The following is a 13,110-nucleotide window of genomic DNA, read 5'->3' as shown; positions in this document are numbered from 1 at the left end:
AATGCTCTCTGAAATAATTCTTCCTCAAGATCAGCAAGGAGGGGGCCATCCTGATCTCCATCAGGAGGCTATTCCAAAGTATCAGCACTGACATGGAAGAGCAGGATCTTCTAGCTTCAGCCCCCTTTATCAATAGGAATGATCTACTAGAGGCTTGGGTCAATTCTGGTTGGAGCAGATGGTTCTGGAAGTATCTGGCACCAAGCCATGAAGGGCTTTATAGGTCAATACCAAAACTTTAAATTATACCTGGAAACCAATCATCAATGAATGCAGGGCCTGCATAATTGGTGTTATAAGCTTCCAACACTGAGAACCAATTTGTACATGGGCTGCTGCGTTCTGGACCAATTGCGGGTTCCAAGTAGTTTTCAAGAGTATCCCCATGTTAAGTGGGTTGTAGTAGTCCAACTGGGTGGTAATGAGGGTGTGAGTTACTGTAGCTAAGCCCTCCTTACCTGATAAGATCAAAACTGATGCATCAGCAAAGGCTGGGCAAAGAATCCTCTAGCCATGGCCTCTACGTGCTGTTTCAGCAGGAGCTGAGTCCAGAAGGACTTTCAAATTGTGAACCTGCTCTAGTGCTTGTCCATCCAGAGATGTACAGACCACCTCCATATTAACAGGTTCAGCTTCAGTCAGTTTGTTTCCATGCAAACCCTTATAACCTCCATGCACGAGGCTAGCATGTTGACTGCATTCCCTTTATTTATCATTACATTTTTATGCTGCCCATCTCCCCCAGATTATTGCCCAAGGTGGTGATGTATAATTGGGTATCATCAGCAAACTAACGATACCATACCTGAAACTGTCACCTGATCTCTCCCAGTGGCTTCAGATAGTTTTCAAAGAGCAGGGGAGAGAGGCCACCCCCTGCAGCATCCACAATGTGGAGGACACCAGGATGACTTATTATCCCCTACTTCCACAAACTGAAATCACCTACTAAAGAAGGAATAGAATCACTGCAAAATGGTGCCTTCAATCCTCAACCCAAAGTGAAGGTGGTCCAGTAAGATACTGTGGTCAAAGGTGTTGAAAGCCACTGAAAGATCTAACAGGACCAGGGGGGATGCATTACCCCCATCTAAGTCATCCAAAGGAATACCAATGCAATCTCTGTCCTGATCCTAAATCTGGACTGACTGAAAAGTGTCCCAATAGTTGAGAGTTTTGCAAAGTTAGTCCACCACCACCTCAATAACCTTCCCTAAAAAAGAGAGATTGGAGAGTGGACCATAGTTATGTAAAACCCATGGAACAAGGGATGGCCCCTTCAGAAGGAGCCACACTGCAGCCTCCTTCAAGACTGTTAGCAACTGCCCTTCCTGCAAGTCTCCCAGATTCTATTTGCTCCTCACAATAGCCAGTATGGACAGGGCTCCAAAGAACAGATGTAAAGAGACAGTCCAGGTATCACTCTATCCACTTTGTCAGAGTTCACAGACTGAAAGGAGTCCTGGATAATATGGCTAGATGGTGCCCTAGTCACCACCAAGGATTCTGTCCATGTGAAGTCAAGACTATGACAAATCTAAGTGACTTTATCACTGAAATGCTAGGCAGATTGGTCACAATAGCTAGGTAGCAGATCTCTGTGTTGACTTTTCCCTAACTATCTCTTTTTAGCTCTGGTTTGGTGTCTTAAATTTTAGCTGACAATTGTGCTATGACATAGAAAGGATGCATTATTATGGGCATTCACAAGGAGCTCTATTAGGATTGGGTTTTGATTGGGCAGGGCCAAGTTAGAGTGAAGGCAGTGAACTATGGAGTCCTTGGTGCTCTCTGAGTTTGGTGGTTTGCTTGCAGACGTTTCATTACCCAACTAGGTAACGTCATCAGTGCAAACAACCAAGCTCAGAGAGCACCAAGGACTCCACAGTTCAACCTTGAGCTACATATATTCTGTTGGAAGCAGCGAATTGTAAATATAGAGAGATCAGAGATGCAAACTGTTTGCCAAAAGGCATCTACTTAGGAAGAACCTCCATTGCAGCTAAACACTTAAGACAAATTGAAATAGTCACAGTCACCCATGCCTTAGTCACCTCCTGTCTTGACTATTGTAATGTGCTCTACATGGGGACCCTTGAAAAGTATCTGGAAGCTTCAGTTGGTTCAGAATGTGGCGGCCTGCATAGTTTTGTGCAAGCCTAGATTTGTCACCTCTCTTGCGGGAGCTGCATTGGCTGCCAATTTGCTTCCAGGTCCAATTCAAGGTACTGGTTGTCACCTTTAAGCCCTACATAACTTGGGGCCAGGTTATTTGAAGGACCACCTTTTCCCAGTTTCATCTGCCTAACCCACCAGATAGGGGAGGCAGGGTATGTTACGGGTCCCCCCTATAAAGGAGGTCCATCGAATGGGACCGAGAAGAATGGCCTTCTCCATGGTGCTTTCCTCCCTGTGGAACATCATCCCCGCAGAGATAAAACTGGTCCCCACCTTGATGCTCTTCTGCAAGGCCCTGAAGACATGGTTTTGCCAGCAGGCCTGGGAATCCCAGGCTGAGCCAGAGCCCATCAAATGGCTAGTGTAAATGTGTTGTTGTTGCCAGGGGGATGGGGGAGTGGAGTTTTTATTCAGGATTTTTATTCCTGTAAGCCACCCAGGGTCACCGTGAGTGAGCTGGGCAGCCATATAAATTGCTTAAATAAAATAAATAAAATAAATAAAATAAAAATATCAGAATAAAGAAAAACTGACATTAGCACATTTTAGTGGGTTAACCACCACCACACTAGAAAAGAAGGATAAGAAAACCCATATGAAGACCTGCTCTATCTATATGGGATGGGCCTTATTGAAGCTATGACCCATTTCCTTTTATCTTGTATTATTTATAAGGAGATCTGTACACATTACACAATTCCATTCACTGTTAATTTTCCAGGACAGTCTTGTTCAATCTTCAGAACCTATTGTCACAGGAGAATGAGAGAGACATTCTCTAAACATCTTGAAATGTTGTTGTTGCCTGCAAAATTCATACAGAACCAATTGTCTAGTATTAAATCTTTTATTAACATGATTTAGTGTTCTGATTTGTATATTTGGGGGGGTTGACCATAATAAACCTATACCACTGTTTCTGCAATGTAAAGGCAGATGAAATATCACTGAGTCACCATTAGCTGCTTCCCAGCAAAAACCCTATTTGGTTTCTCTGTTCAGTACCAACATTGCTTATGTTAAGAATATCACTCAGCCCTTCTTGCATTTCAGAGAATCCTCTCTACTGAATGTCCATCTGAGAATGGAAAAAACTTTAATATTCTCCAATGTTTGGATTTAAGTTCTGAACTCTTCAGAGTCAGATTTGAGTTCCTAACATCCTAGTGCATGATACAAAAGGAATTTTTTTTGACATCATTGCACAGAAAAGAGGAGAATCTTATTAACAGATTGTGTGTAAATATTTCCTGCCTCTTTCACACATTCCTATAATATCAAGTAATTCTGATCAGTTTCTATTAATTTCAGTGCCACCTCTTTCTTTTACTACATTTCATTTTCTCCATTTGTTTTCATCTTTCTTTCATTAATTCCCACCACATTTTTGTTTAAAATCTTACCTGTATACTGGGGGAATGAGATCACAAACTTCCAAAGGTGATCCAATGGCTTGTCTGAAGGATATGGATGTCAATGTGAGAAAGTGAAAGCATCTGTCAGTCACAGGAGAGAAGTGATCTTATATTTCACTTTGCAGGAAGTGTGGTCATTAGTAGAAAAAGGAACTTCTTACCAGAAGAACAAGAGTAACTTTGAAAAATCTGGGTTGCTTGGGAGGAAGTTTTAAGTGAGGCTGCAAAACTCCTGGATTGCACAATTGACAGTCCTTTATTTATTCCTTGTTTGGTTGGAGACACGTATCTTACTTTGTTGATGTCAAAAGCCTTCGCAAGGTGACTTACAACCAGGGGTCTCCACAGAGCTTGGTTGAAAAAGTCAAGATGGTGGATACCATTGTGAGATTGAAGCTCCTCCTGTTTTTAGGTGTGTTGCAAATGTCATAAGAGAGAAGTACAGTGGAATGAAAAAGAAACCTATATCAATGGGGATTTTCCAAAGTTGCAGATTGCTCTACTGCTCCCACCACAACATCAACTTTATAGAATGAGAGCTAGGTTTGCACAGTGCTAGACTAGGCTACTTTGGGATTGGGGAAGTTGTAGTAGGTATGTCCTGGGAGCCTAATAATTGTGTTCACATATTGTGGGAACCCGTCCATCCTCTGAAGCCACAATAAGGATTATTTGTTGAGACATAGCCTGTGATGCAAACATAGCAACAATGTCTGCATATGGCAACTACTCATTCCCCTTGGCTGATCTCAGAAAAGTTAAGCAGGATCAGACCTTTTTAGGATAGAAGACTAGAAAATCCCAGGGCTGTGGACTAGAATGAGAACTTTAAAAAATATATCCAGAAGGTGGTCATAACAAAATTCTTCCCTATTTTCCTAATAAAACAAGATGGGCATAGATATCTTTCCAGATAAACCTTTTCAGGTTTCAGGTTTAATGTAGGAACCCAGCTAGTAAACAGCTTTCAAAGAGGGATCCATGCTAGTCTTTTGCAAGAAAAAAAAATAGAGTCATGTGGCTTATTAAAAACATACTCATTTTATTACCCGAGAAGCTTTGATGAATTAGATGCAAGAGTTTTTGACACAGTTGATGGTGGAGGGAAGGTAACAGAAAAAGGGAATGAGGAGAAGATCAGAAACAAGAGGATAAAACTACTGCAGAGTGGAAGGCAGAGTTACTTAGAGAGTGACCATATAGTTGCAATTAAAACATTGATTTTAAATGGTTACTTTTGCAGTAGGAAACCCAACAAAACCTACTGCTGGGCTCATAGATGCAGGGTAGATGGGAAGCAGCAGGGTGGCGATTTTTAAAAACTCTCCCCATTTTCAGATTCTTCCCTCCTGTTTTTCCCTTGAAATCACTGGAAGGAACATTGTCTGTCTCAGAACCTTTTCTTTTCTCTCCTTTCCTCCTTATTTTTTCTTGCAAATACTCAATATATTACAAGCAGTTTGTCAGTCCTTCAAGGTAGATCAAACTAGGAACGCAGTGTCCTGTAGGTCAGGACTATTACTGTAAAGCCTTAGTAACAGAATCTTGCAAGTCTGCATGTGCTTCCCTCTCTTTATCTTTGCGAAGACTAGGGAGGGGCTTGTCTGAGATGCTTTTTCAGGTTACATGCCTGCCCCTGACTCAGTCCTCTCTTATCTGATTGTTGCCATGGTAGCAGCTCTTCCACCTGTCCCTTGTTCCCTCTTCCTTCTACACACTTCCACCCAAGATTCCAACCAATTTCAGTGGGCCTACCAATGATGGAAGACTGAGAACAGCTGAAGAACACCATGGACTAATCAATCTGTGTTTTTTCTCCAGCTAACCAGTAGGCAACTGCAAAAATGGTCATTGCCCTGTGCTACAGGAGTTTCTGGAGTAACAAAATAACCTTCTAACCTTGCTCCAAGCAGAAAGAGACTGATCACTTGCTATTCCTCCTTCCCAATTATTTTGATAAATGCTGTGGGCGTGTGTCTGTTAGCCTCCCTCCTTGGGTTTTCAGTGCATAGTACATGCTGTATTTTGGGGGGTTGTTTTCCCTCAAGTTAAAATTGTAAAAATGAACTGAGGTATGGAGGGAGAGATGCGTAGTTGTTGAGATGTCATTCTTGGTGTGTTTACATTCCCAGGGAAAGCTGTAACAATGACACAGCACAATGGTTTTGCAGCCAGACAGCTTCCTCAACAGCTGCAATCACAGTTGCAGATTGCCATATTGAATGTCTGTAGGTGGAAGACAGAGTAACAGGCTTTCTGGAGCCTGGATTTATATATTGTAAGAGAAACTGGATCCATTTGTTAAAGCATCTAGCAAGGTTGTAAAAAATTTAGCTGTAGCAATGGCCATCAGAAGCCATGGGGCCTGTCGTACAACTAAACTTGGACTCCATTTTCTAGTTGATTATTCTGTCTCTGCCTCTTCTATTAGCCCCTGTATGAGACTCTGCTACAGCACTCCTTACAAATGGTTTGTGGGCTCGATTCATATTTAGCATGCCTGACTCCTGGTATGTATGCTGGCCATGAAGCTCTTTGCCTTGCATGTCTCCCTCTTCTAAGTCATGCAATAGTTTCTGCTGCTTTTGTTCTAGATATCCTTCTGATCTAGAGCTGTTCCATCAATAAATACATATATTCAACAAAGAATCTGGGAGACCAGTTTGGGAAGAGTCTGAAAAACCAAGAGCATGGAAAAGCAAGTGGACCAACAATGGCACCCCTCCACAGTTGCTTGCCTCTTTCACAGAATGATGAAAGCTTCATCAGGCCCATCACTTCTCAAGTTCTGCTTCTTTTGGGTGTGATCACAACACCTCTGGAAAAGAGGCAGGGTTTACACCATGATGCCACTGGCATCAGCCTGATTTCCCTTACCTCCGCCACCCTCAACCCCCCATTTCTGTGTTGCTTTTTGCAGGGATTTGAAGTGGATGAGAAATAATGAGAAGAAGTTCCCACCTGTGATGGAGGGCTGACACCAGCTGAATGTCAAGCCCACACAGCTGAGCAAGATCAAGGAAGCAAGAACTACACAGACTTCAGTAAGATGTCGTTAAGACAGGGGTGTGTGGGGATTTCAAAAAAGTCAAGATGGTGACTCCAACTATGCAGCTGAAGCCTTGGCATCTTTATGTGCACATAAAAAAGAGCAAGGCTTCCATGGCATGGTTCCAGCTGCATGTTGACTTTCTTAACCCCGCCCTGCAGACACTGCTACTTTAAGGCTAGTCTTGGGGTAAATACAGAATACAAAAGGAATTTCCAGCCCTCATTTATAATAGGTTCATCAAGGCCAACTCTTACCACCTGAAATGCCCTTTCCCTGCCACCTGGGCTGAGTTTCCATTGATGAGAGAAGCTGACTTACTTGTTCTCTCTTGATTATTTGTATCTCCGTTCCTTCCCATTGCCTTCCCAGACTCCCCACAATCACTCACAATAAGTCTGCCTTGAAAATCAGGTGGCAGAAGGAAGGATGAAGCCAGTTTAATGCAGGCTTATGAAAATAGAGAAAATCAAGCTTGGCCCTTTTTTATATGGATGGTGAAAGGGACTTGAGACTGATTGGCAGGATTGAGGTTGTGTTCTCGGATAAAATTCCTTATGAAATCTACCAGAAAGCTCTCAGTCTTCGATCGTAATAAAGATTTGATTGAGGGTGAAGCAAGAGTTCCTCCAAATGCAGAAGTAGTCAGTACCCTGCAGAGCTCCAGCTTCACAAGAAGCTGCATAAAATTAAACCTGACTATTTTCAGTGGCCCAAAGAGGCAGTTGTGGGCTTACAGGGCTGTGGGTGAGTCTTGCAAGTGAAAGTATTTAATGCAGAATTTTAGCCTGATTACAAACATACATACTTGCACAAAGACATCTACAGCTAACCACGATAATAGAAAAATGAAGACAGTGATGTTTTGAAGCAAACCCCACCCTCATCTACTTGCCTTCCATTGTCTGATGCAAAGATGTTAAAGTTGTGAGGTATGCATTTTGATGTCACAACGCATGTTTCATTGTTTGCATCCCCTTGTAGCCCTGCAGAGACCTATTTGCTTGCAGAGAATATAATGCTGGCTTGGGTCTTGAAGGATATACGTAGTATATGATATTTCAGAATGAAAGATGCAAAGTCTGGTAGAATCTCAGAATTAAATAAGCAGGTTGGTTCATGCAGTCTAACCCACAAATGCACAGAGAAATGTACCACTGTGGTAAATTGGTCACTTTTTTCAGTTTCCAAACCAAAGGAGAAGTTGTTGCTATTTCTAAGTCGTTTTAACGCATTTCAAAGAGGTAAAGGATAGGAAAGTATGACCACCCTAAGAAATGGCTAAAACGGTGCAGTTAGTAGATTAAATCAGTGAGGTGTGTTACTGTGAACCCAGACGTGACTCATATAGAACATCCTTCCTTTGTAAGCCGACTGGGACCTGTGGATCAATTTGTAAGCTGCATCGTATGGTTTAAACAGTGCAAAAGTGGTACGCCACAGCCTAGAGATCCAAAGACTTTCTGGAGCAAGTGGCTGCTTCTAGTTCATTCACTGCTGCTAGTTACACCCTGCAAGGAATCCTGGGGAAGGTTGCCATTTTTCTAAAAGGAATGACGGGGCTGCTCTTGTGCTTTTAGCAAACACAGCTTAGCTTGCCTTTAAAAAAAAAAAAAAAGGAAAGAAGAGGACTAGAATGCTATTAGGTAAAGTTTGTTCTTGCCAAATTCAGATCACAGAGTAGGGGATTTAAGTTACAAGAAAGCAGATTCCGAGCGAATATTGGAAAAAGCCTCTAAGAGCAGTTAGACCAGTGTTCCTCAACTTTGACAACTTTAAGATGCGTGGACTTCAACTCCCAGAATTCCCCAGCCAGCTATGCTGGCTGGGGAATTCTGGGAGTTGAAGTCCACGCATCTTAAAGTTGCCAAGGTTGAGGAACACTAAGTTAGACTGTGGAACCAATTATTCAGAGGTGTGCTGAGCATCCTTTCATTAGATGTATTGACACAGAGAGTAGACAGCTATCAGTCTAGGATACTTAAATCTGGATCCCTGCATTGAACCTGGGATTAAACTCAGTGGCCTAAATGGTTGATTCTGACTCAATGGTACTATGGTGATACAAAGAGGAAGAAATGTGAAGAGGATTCAGAATACAATGAATTTCAGGCCATTCTCTTTCAGGGAAACTCTCAACATTTCCTGTTGCGCTGTCCCACCCTGAGACATGGCCCTCTCCCCTTTATTTGACAGTTCAGCCTGAAAAGATGATCTTTTCCTAACCTCTGCAGTTGGTCAACTTCCCAAGGCTTCAGAAAGGACATCATTCTTTTTAAGACTAAAGTCAATAGCAAGAAGAGACAGAAATCAGAGTTCACTGGATTGTTAGCTATTGGAGAATCTCAGTTGCTAAAGTCAGCACTGAAACAACAGCTCTCCTGTGACTTGTTTTAGGACAAATGGATGTATTGCTGTTACCTGTAGTATACCTGAAATGGTCTGGAGAACTTATTCAATAAACTATTTACTTTCAGGAAATAATTCTCTGGCCTCCCGATGCTGTTCCATTTAAGCAGAATGCAGATCTTGCTTATAATTCTTTCACGTGTTGGAAGTGTCTAATCTGTATCTGGCTTCTTTGTGGCTGTGGAAAAGCAAACAGAACAAAGTAATTCTGCCAAAGTTGCTAAAAAAAACCTAGGAGGTTTGCCATATATAGTATGTATTTTTAACTGTCTGTCACTAAGCATGAATTAAGCACTTTCTAAATTTTTGTTTCTCTGAAACAATTTGTTATAACAATTTTTCCACTATTTCCCCTTTCTTTTTCTGTCTAAACCCATGAGTTTCACTTCTGTGGTTCATGGCCTCCAGCAGTATTTGCACCCTGATTCCATAACAGCCTAATACAACTCTTTATATATTAATTTATTTTCATTCTATATTTGGTAAATGCTAGTTCCCATTGTTTAATCTTTCTTTTTTTAGGTTAGGATTATTCACACTTATTTTCAGATCCGTATGCCAGAAGTCAAGCATTATAATAATAATAATTATTATTAGATGATGATGATAATATAATATTATTGATTACTTCTCTTTGTGGCTGTGGTTGTATAAACGGCTTAATCTGGTTTGCAGATTAACTCCCTTTGTGGATGTCTATGATACATTAAAACATAAAGTAACCAAATGTCCAGGATTCACAAAACATTCTAAACAGACAAAAGCTTAACATGAACCAAACTTAGTAAATGTTAGGTTTGTAAGTAACTTGATTAAATGTGAACACACTCTCCCTGTTATGCAACAGTTATATTAAAAGAAACTTGTGAATCTTCTGAACCTGAATGGTGAACTGAGTCACGCATCATTCTTTGTTGAGCTTGGATGAGAATTTCAGCTATAAAATTAATAGAGAAGATGTTCCCCAATTGCAAAACAACAATGGATAAATCTCTTCTTTGTGTGCTACGTTTCTGTGAAAAGGGCCTGTGTGAATGGATGTGTCCAGGAAACAGTTTGCATGAATTTAGCTTATACTATGCATACTTTCACAGCAAGAAGCAAAGCAATTGTGTTCACATAAGCTAAACTGGGCAATATTCAGCAGTTCATAGCAATAAAAAAGGCTACTGTGGTCATCCAAAGGAAACCAATCACCACTCTGAAATTCACCAGAAGTAATCAGAAGCCATTTCAGTTTTGTTTAAGATATAGACAAAGAAGCCCCTTCATGGATCACTGCCTTGTCGTGGCGAAGGGGCTTGCGTAACTCAGTGAAGCCATGAGCTATACTGTGCAGGGCCACCCAAGACGGACAGGTCATGACAGAGAGTTCTGACAAAATGTGGTCCACGGAGAAGGAAATGGCAACCCACTCCAGTATCCTTGCCAAGAAAACCCCATGGACAATGTTAAAAGGCTAAAAGATATGATGCCAGAAGATGAGCCCCTCAGGTCGGAAGGTGTCCAATATGCTACTGGGGAAGAGCAGAGGGCAATTCCAAGTAGCTCCAGAAAGAGTGAAGCGGCTGGGCCAAAGGCGAAAGGACGTTCAGCTGTGGATGTATCTGGAAGCGAAAAGAAGGTCCGATGCTGTAAAGAACAATATTGTATAGGTACCTGGAATGTAAGATCTATGAACCAAGGCAAGCTGGATGTGGTCCAACATGAGATGACAAGATTGAACGTCGACATCTTGGGAATCAGCGAACTGAAATGGACGGGAATGGGTGAATTTAATTCGGGTGACCATTATATCTACTACTGTGGGCAAGAAACCCTTAGAAGAAATGGAGTTGCACTCATAGTCAATAAGAGAGTGGGAAAGGCAGTAATGGGGTACAACCTCAAAAACGACAGAATGATCTCAGTGCGTATCCAAGGCAAACCATTCAACATCACAGTAATCCAAGTCTATGCCCCAACCACTGATGCCGAAGAAGCTGAAGTTGACCGGTTCTATGAAGACCTACAACACCTTCTAGAACTAGCACCAAAAAAAGATGTCCTTTTCATCATAGGGGATTGGAATGCTAAAGTAGGAAGTCAAGGAGTAATCGGAATAACAGGCAAGTTTGGCCTTGGAGTACAAAATGAAGCAGGGCAAAGGCTAATAGAGTTCTGTCAAGAGAACAAGCTAGTCATAGCAAACACTCTTTTCCAACAACACAAGAGACGACTCTACACATGGACATCACCAGATGGTCAATACCGAAACCAGACTGATTATATACTTTGCAGCCAAAGATGGAGAAGCTCTATACAGACAGCAAAAACAAGACCAGGAGCTGACTGTGGTTCAGATCATGAGCTTCTTACTGCAAAATTTAGGCTTAAATTGAAGAATGTAGGGAAAACCACTAGACCACTCAGGTATGACTTAGATCATATTCCTTGTGAGTACACAGTGAAGGTGATGAATAGATTTAGAGGATTAGATTTGGTAGACAGAGTGCCTGAAGAACTATGGACAGAGGTCCGTAACATTGTACAGGAGGCAGCAACTAAAACCATCCCAAAGAAAAAGAAATGCAAGAAAGCAAAATGGCTGTCTGATGAGGCTTTACAAATAGCTGTGGAAAGAAGGAATGCGAAAAGCAAGGGTGAAAGGGAAAGATATAAGCAACTGAATGCAGATTTCCAGAGAATAGCAAGGAGAGATAAGAAGGCCTTCTTAAATGAACAATGCAAAGAAATTGAGGAAAACAATAGAATGGGGAAGACTAGAGATCTCTACAAGAAAATTGGAGATATGAAAGGAACGTTTAGTGCAAAGATGGGCATGATAAAGGAAAAAAAGGCAGGGACCTAACAGAAGCAGAAGAGATTAAGAAGAGGTGGCAAGAATACACAGAAGAACTATACAAGAAAGATCTTAATGTCCCTGATGTCCACGCTGGTGTGATCACTGACCTTGAGCCAGACATCCTAGAGAGTGAAGTCAAGTGGGCCTTAGGAAGCATTGCTAACAACAAAGCTAGTGGAGATGACAGTATTCCAGCTGAGTTATTTAAAATACTAAAAGATGATGGTGTTAGAGTGCTGCACTCAATATGCCAGCAAGTTTGGAAAACGCAACAGTGGCCACGGGATTGGAAAAGGTCAGTTTATGTTCCAATTCCAAAGAAGGGCAACGCCAAAGAATGCTCAAACTATCGCACAATTGCACTCATTTCACATGCTAGCAAGGTTATGCTCAAAATCCTACAAGCTAGGCTTCAGCAATACATGAACCGAGAACTACCGGATGTACAAGCTGGGTTTCGAAGAGGCAGAGGAACTAGAGATCAAATCGCCAACATTCGCTGGATCATGGAGAAAGCACGAGAGTTCCAGAAAAATATCTACTTCTGCTTCATTGACTATGCAAAAGCCTTTGATTGTGTGGATCACAACAAACTGTGGCAAATTCTTAAAGAGATGGGAGTACCAGACCACCTTACCTGTCTCCTGAGAAATCTGTATGCGGGCCAAGAAGCAACAGTTAGAACCGGTCACGGAACAACCGATTGGTTCAAAATAGGGAAAGGTGTACGACAAGGCTGTATACTGTCACCCTGCTTATTTAACCTATATGCAGAGTACATCATGAGAAATGCCAGGCTGGAAGAATCACAAGCCGGAATTAAGATTGCAGGGAGAATCATCAACAACCTCAGATATGCGGACGATACCACCCTAATGGCAGAAAGTGAAGAAGAACTAAAGGGCCTCTTGATGAGGGTGAAGGAGGAGAGTGCGAAAGCTGGCTTGAAACTCAACATTAAAAAACTAAGATCATGGCATCTGGACCCATCAATTCCTGGCAAATAGAAGGGGTAGAAATGGAAGCAGTAACAGACTTCATTTATTTGGGCTCCAAGATCACCGCAGACGGAGACTGCAGCCATGAAATTAAAAGACGCTTGCTCCTTGGGAGGAAAGCTATGGCAAGCCTAGATAGCATATTAAAAAGCAGAGACGTCACCTTGCCGACAAAGATCCGCATAGTCAAAGCTATGGTTTTTCCAGTAGTAATGT

This window comes from Python bivittatus, unplaced genomic scaffold, assembly GCF_059951505.1.
Source record: "Python bivittatus isolate LINGU-HERP-01145 unplaced genomic scaffold, Pbiv_v1 ctg000310_np1212, whole genome shotgun sequence".
Taxonomy (NCBI): Eukaryota; Metazoa; Chordata; class Lepidosauria; order Squamata; family Pythonidae; genus Python; species Python bivittatus.
Note: the sequence above shows the minus strand (reverse complement) of the source record.